Below are 7,744 nucleotides of genomic sequence, written 5' to 3'. Positions count from 1 at the left end.
GGCCTCACTTTGCTGAATCTATTTCATCCCTACGTTTTGTCTTTTCATCTTGCTAACAGTCATTATATGTGGGGGCTGCCTTTTCCTTTGGGGCATTTCTCTGAGGCAAGTCAGGCTTGTATTTCTATCTTCAGGCTAGTCAGTTCCTCAGGCTGTGCCGAGTTGCATAGGTAGTGTCTGGCGCAATCCACAGCTGCCTTTAGTTGTGTTTAGGATAGGTTCAGGTATTGCGGTCTACAGAGATTCCACGTCTCAGAGCTCGTTCTATTGTTTTTGGGTTATTGTCAGATCACTGTATGTGCTCTGATTACTGCACACTGTGTTACTGGATTGCCTTCACAACATATATGTATATATATTATTATTTCATCCAGCGGTAGATAGCTAGCTTTAAAGTCGGTAATTCAATTGCCGACTTTTGCTATCTCCTTCCTAAACCCGACATGATATGAGACATGGTTTAATGTTATGATAAGGTAATTCAGTACCGCAATGGACATAGAGGTCAGAGCACATACAGTGACATGACAATGACCCAAAAACATAGAATGAGCTCTGAGACGTGGGAACTCTGCTGACCGCAATCCCTAATCCTCTCCAACCACACTAGAGGCAGCCGTGGATTGCGCCTAACGCTCCCTATGCAACTCGGCACAGCCTGAGAAACTAGCTAGCCTGAAGATAGAAAATAAGCCTACCTTGCCTCAGAGAAATACCCCAAAGGAAAAGGCAGCCCCCACATATAATGACTGTGAGTTAAGATGAAAAGACAAACGTAGAGATGAAATAGATTTAGCAAAGTGAGGCCCGACTTTCTGAACAGAGCGAGGATAGGAAAGGTAACTTTGCGGTCAACACAAAACACTACAAAAACCACGCAAAGGGGGCAAAAAGACCCTCCGTACCGAACTAACGGCACAGAGGTACACCCTCTGCGTCCCAGAGCTTCCAGCAAGCAGGAAAAAACAAATAGACAAGCTGGACAGAAAAAACAGCAAACAAAATAGCAAAGCGGAACTTAGCTATGCAGAGCAGCAGGCCACAGGAACGATCCAGGAGGAAACAGGTCCAATACTAGAACATTGACTGGAGGCCAGGATCAAAGCACTAGGTGGAGTTAAATAGAGCAGCACCTAACGACTTCACCACATCACCTGAGGAAGGAAACTCAGAAGCCGCAGTACCACTTTCCTCCACCAACGGAAGCTCACAGAGAGAATCAGCCGAAGTACCACTTGTGACCACAGGAGGGAGCTCTGCCACAGAATTCACAACAGTACCCCCCCCTTGAGGAGGGGTCACCGAACCCTCACCAGAGCCCCCAGGACGACCAGGATGAGCCATATGAAAGGCACGAACAAGATCGAGAGCATGGACATCAGAGGCAAAGACCCAGGAATTATCTTCCTGAGCATAACCCTTCCACTTAACCAGATACTGGAGTTTCCGTCTTGAAACACGAGAATCCAAAATCTTCTCCACAATATACTCCAACTCCCCCTCCACCAAAACCGGGGCAGGAGGATCAAAAGATGGAACCATAGGTGCCACGTATCTCCGCAACAATGACCTATGGAATACGTTATGTATGGAAAAAGAATCTGGAAGGGTCAGATGAAAAGACACAGGATTAAGAACCTCAGAAATCCTATACGGACCAATAAAACGAGGTTTAAACTTAGGAGATGAAACCTTCATAGGAATATGACGAGAACATAACCAAACCAAATCCCCAACACGAAGTCGGGGACCCACACAGCGTCTGCGATTAGCGAAACGTTGAGCCTTCTCCTGGGACAAGGTCAAATTGTCCACTACATGAGTCCAAATCTGCTGCAACCTGCCCACCACAGTATCCACACCAGGACAGTCCGAAGACTCAACCTGCCCTGAAGAGAAACGAGGATGGAACCAAGAGTTGCAGAAAAACGGCGAAACCAAGGTAGCCGAGCTGTCCCGATTATTAAGGGCGAACTCAGCCAAAGGCAAAAAGGACACCCAGTCATCCTGATTAGCAGAAACAAAGCATCTCAGATATGTTTCCAAGGTCTGATTGGTTCTTTCGGTCTGGCCATTAGTCTGAGGATGGAAAGCCGAGGAAAAAGACAAGTCAATGCCCATCCTACCACAAAAGGCTCGCCAAAACCTCGAAACAAACTGGGAACCTCTGTCAGAAACGATATTCTCTGGAATGCCATGTAAACGAACCACATGCTGGAAGAACAATGGCACCAAATCAGAGGAGGAAGGTAATTTAGACAAGGGTACCAAATGGACCATCTTAGAGAAGCGATCACAGACCACCCAAATGACTGACATCTTTTGAGAGACGGGAAGATCTGAAATAAAATCCATAGAGATATGTGTCCAAGGCCTCTTCGGGACCGGCAAGGGCAAAAGCAACCCACTGGCACGAGAACAGCAGGGTTTAGCCCGAGCACAAATCCCACAGGACTGTACAAAAGTATGCACATCCAGCGACAGAGATGGCCACCAAAAGGATCTAGCCACTAACTCTCTGGTACCAAAGATTCCAGGATGACCAGCCAACACCGAACAATGAACCTCAGAGATAACTTTATTCGTCCACCTATCAGGGACAAACAGTTTCTCCGCTGGGCAACGATCAGGTTTATTAGCCTGAAATTCTTGCAGCACCCGCCGCAAATCAGGGGAGATGGCAGACACAATTACTCCCTCTTTGAGGATACCCGCCGGCTCAGATAAACCCGGAGAGTCGGGCACAAAACTCCTAGACAGAGCATCCGCCTTCACATTTTTAGAGCCCGGAAGGTGCAAAATCACAAAGTCAAAATGGGCAAAAAACAGCGACCAACGAGCCTGTCTAGGATTCAACCGCTTGGCAGACTCGAGATAAGTCAATTTCTTATGATCAGTCAAGACCACCACGCGATGCTTAGCTCCTTCAAGCCAATGACGCCACTCCTCGAATGCCCACTTCATGGCCAGCAACTCTCGATTGCCCACATCATAATTTCGCTCAGCAGGCGAAAACTTCCTGGAAAAGAAGGCGCATGGTTTCATCACCGAGCAATCAGAACTTCTCTGCAACAAAACAGCCCCTGCTCCAATCTCAGAAGCATCAACCTCAACCTGGAACGGAAGCGAAACATCTGGTTGACACAACACAGGGGCAGAAGAAAAACGACGCTTCAACTCTTGAAAAGCTTCCACAGCAGCAGACCAATTGACCACATCAGCACCCTTCTTGGTCAAATCGGTCAATGGTTTAGTAATACTAGAAAAATTGCAGATGAAGCGACGATAAAAATTAGCAAAGCCCAGGAACTTTTGCAGACTTTTCAGAGATGTCGGCTGAGTCCAATCATGGATGGTTTGGACCTTAACAGGGTCCATCTCGATAGTAGAAGGGGAAAAGATGAACCCCAAAAATGAAACCTTCTGAACATCAAAGAGACACTTTGATCCCTTCACAAACAAAGAATTAGCACGTAGGACCTGAAACACCGTTCTGACCTGCTTCACATGAGACTCCCAATCATCCGAGAAGATCAAAATGTCATCCAAGTACACAATCAGGAATTTATCCAGGTACTCTCGGAAGATGTCATGCATAAAGGACTAAAACACTGATGGAGCATTGGCAAGTCTGAATGGCATTACTAGATACTCAAAATGGCCCTCGGGCGTATTAAATGCAGTTTTCCATTTATCGCCTCGCTTAATACGCACAAGATTATACGCACCACGAAGATCTATCTTGGTGAACCAACTAGCCCCCTTAATCCGAGCAAACAAATCAGATAACAACGGCAAGGGGTACTGAAATTTAACCGTGATCTTATTTAGAAGGCGGTAATCTATACAAGGTCTCAGTGAACCATCCTTCTTGGCTACAAAAAAGAACCCTGCTCCTAATGGCGACGATGACGGGCGAATATGCCCCTTCTCCAAGGACTCCTTCACATAACTCCGCATAGCGGCGTGCTCAGGCACAGATAAATTAAACAGTCGACCTTTTGGGAATTTACTACCAGGAATCAAATCGATAGCACAATCACAATCCCTATGTGGAGGTAGGGTATTGGACTTGGGCTCATCAAATACATCCCGGTAATCAGACAAGAACTCTGGAACCTCAGAAGGGGTGGATGACGAAATAGTCAGAAATGGGACATCACCATGTACCCCCTGACAACCCCAGCTGGACACAGACATGGATTTCCAATCTAATACTGGATTATGGACTTGTAGCCATGGCAACCCCAACACGACCACATCATGCAGATTATGCAACACCAGAAAGCAAATAACCTCCTGATGTGCAGGAGCCATGCACATGGTCAGCTGGGTCCAGTACTGAGGCTTATTCTTGGCCAAAAGCGTAGCATCAATTCCTCTCAATGGAATAGGACACTGCAAGGGCTCCAAGAAAAACCCACAACGCCTAGCATACTCCAAGTCCATCAAATTCAGGGCAGCGCCTGAATCCACAAAAGCCATGACAGAATACGATGACAAAGAGCAGATCAAGGTAACGGACAGAAGAAATTTTGACTGTACCGTACCAATGGTGGCAGACCTAGCGAACCGCTTAGTGCGCTTAGGACAATCAGAGATAGCATGAGTGGAATCACCACAGTAGAAACACAGCCCATTCAGACGTCTGTGTTCTTGCCGTTCAACTCTGGTCAAAGTCCTATCGCACTGCATTGGCTCAGGTTTGAGCTCAGGTAATACTGCCAAATGGTGCACAGATTTACGCTCACGCAAGCGTCGACCGATCTGAATGGCCAAAGACATAGACTCATTCAGACCAGCAGGCATAGGAAATCCCACCATGACATCCTTAAGGGCTTCAGAGAGACCTTTTCTGAAAATAGCTGCGAGCGCACCTTCATTCCATTGAGTGAGTACGGACCACTTTCTAAATTTCTGACAATATACCTCTATCTCATCCTGACCCTGACACAGAGCCAGCAAATTTTTCTCTGCCTGATCCACTGAATTAGGTTCATCGTACAGCAATCCGAGCGCCAGGAAAAACGCATCGATATTACTTAATGCAGGATCTCCAGACGCAAGAGAAAATGCCCAGTCCTGAGGGTCGCCACGTAAAAAAGAAATAATGATCCTAACTTGTTGAACTGGGTCACCAGAAGAGCGAGGTTTCAAAGCCAGAAATAGTTTACAATTATTTTTGAAACTCAGAAATTTAGTTCTATCTCCAAAAAACAAATCAGGAATAGGAATTCTCGGTTCTAACATAGAATTCTGAACCACAAAGTCTTGAATATTTTGTACTCTTGCCGTGAGCTGATCCACACATGAAGACAGACCTTTAATGTCCATCGCTACACCTGTGTCCTGAACCACCCAAATGTCTAGGGGAAAAAAAAGGAAAAACACAGTGCAGAGAAAAAAAAATGATCTCAGAACTTCTTTTTTCCCTCTATTGAGAATCATTAGTACTTTTGGCCTCCAGTACTGTTATGATAAGGTAATTCAGTACCGCAATGGGCATAGAGGTCAGAGCACATACAGTGACCTGACAATGACCCAAAAACATAGAACGAGCTCTGAGACGTGGGAACTCTGCTGACCGCAATCCCTAATCCTCTCCAACCACACTAGAGGCAGCCGTGGATTGCGCCTAACGCTCCCTATGCAACTCGGCACAGCCTGAGAAACTAGCTAGCCTGAAGATAGAAAATAAGCCTACCTTGCCTCAGAGAAATACCCCAAAGGAAAAGGCAGCCCCCACATATAATGACTGTGAGTTAAGATGAAAAGACAAACGTAGAGATGAAATAGATTTAGCAAAGTGAGGCCCGACTTTCTGAACAGAGCGAGGATAGGAAAGGTAACTTTGCGGTCAACACAAAACGCTACAAAAACCACGCAAAGGGGGCAAAAAGACCCTCCGTACCGAACTAACGGCACAGAGGTACACCCTCTGCGTCCCAGAGCTTCCAGCAAGCAGGAAAAAACAAATAGACAAGCTGGACAGAAAAAACAGCAAACAAAATAGCAAAGCGGAACTTAGCTATGCAGAGCAGCAGGCCACAGGAACGATCCAGGAGGAAACAGGTCCAATACTAGAACATTGACTGGAGGCCAGGATCAAAGCACTAGGTGGAGTTAAATAGAGCAGCACCTAACGACTTCACCACATCACCTGAGGAAGGAAACTCAGAAGCCGCAGTACCACTTTCCTCCACCAACGGAAGCTCACAGAGAGAATCAGCCGAAGTACCACTTGTGACCACAGGAGGGAGCTCTGCCACAGAATTCACAACAGTTTACATACAGTAAAACATGTCATATCCCCGTTTTTTTTTTGCATATTCCACACTACTAATGTTAGCAGTGTGTATGTGCAAAATTTGGCCGTTCTAGCTATTAAATTATAGGGTTAAATGGCGGAAAAAATTGGCGTGGGCTCCCGCGCAATTTTCTCCACCAGAGTAGTAAAGCCAGTGACTGAGGGCAGATATTAATAGCCTGGAGAGGGTCCATGGTTATTGCCCCCCCCCTGGCTAAAAGCATCTGCCCCCAGCCACCCCAGAAAAGGCACATCTGGAAGATGCACCTATTCTGGCACTTGGCCACTCTCTTCCCATTCCCGTGTAGCGGTGGGATATGGGGTAATGAAGGGTTAATGTCACCTTGCTATTGTAAGGTGACATTAAGCCAAATTATTAATGGAGAGGCGTCAATTATGACACCTATCCATTATTAATCCTATAGTAGTAAAGGGTTAAAAAAACACAAACACATTATTAAAAATTATTTTAATGAAAAAATCACAAAGGTTGTTGTAATATTTTATTCTATGCTCAATCCACTCACTGAAGACCCTCGATCTGTAACAAAAAAAAATAATAAACCAACAATATCCTTACCTTCCGCAGATCTGTAACGTCCAACGATGTAAATCCATCTGAAGGGGTTAAAATATTTTGCAACCACGAGCTCTGCTAAAGCAGCGTTGTTCATGGCTGCAAAACCCCGGGGAATGAAGGTAAAGTAGGTCAATGACCTATATTTACCTTCATTTGCGGTGAGGCGCCCTCTGCTGGTTGTCCCTAGATCGTGGGAACTTTCCTAGAAAGCTCCCAGGCTCGAGTTCATAAGAGGGCGCCCTCTACTGGTTGTCCTCATATGAACTTGAGCCTGGGAGCTTTCTAGGAAAGTTCCCACAATCTAGGGACAACCAGCAGAGGGCGCCTCACCGCAAATGAAGGTAAATATAGGTCATTGACCTACTTTACCTTCATTCCCCGGGGTTTTGCAGCCTAGAACAACGCTGCTTTAGCAGAGCTCGTGGCTGCAAAATATTTTAACCCCTTCAGATGGATTTACATCGTTGGACATTACAGATCTTCGGAAGGTATGGATATTGTTGGTTTATTATTTTTTTTTGTTACAGATCGAGGGTCTTCAGTGAGTGGATTGAGCGTAGAATAAAATATTACAACAACCTTTGTGATTATTTCATTAAAATAATTTTTAATAATGTGTTTGTGTTTTTTTAACCCTTTACTACTATAGGATTAATAATGGATAGGTGTCATAATTGACGCCTCTCCATTATTAATTTGGCTTAATGTCACCTTACAATAGCAAGGTGACATTAACCCTTCATTACCCCATATCCCACCGCTACACGGGAATGGGAAGAGAGTGGCCAAGTGCCAGAATAGGCGCATCTTACAGATGTGCCTTTTCTGGGGTGGCTGGGGGCAGGTGTTTTTAGCCA

Source organism: Ranitomeya imitator, chromosome 4 (assembly GCF_032444005.1).
Source record: "Ranitomeya imitator isolate aRanImi1 chromosome 4, aRanImi1.pri, whole genome shotgun sequence".
NCBI classification, from domain to species: Eukaryota; Metazoa; Chordata; class Amphibia; order Anura; family Dendrobatidae; genus Ranitomeya; species Ranitomeya imitator.
Note: the sequence above shows the minus strand (reverse complement) of the source record.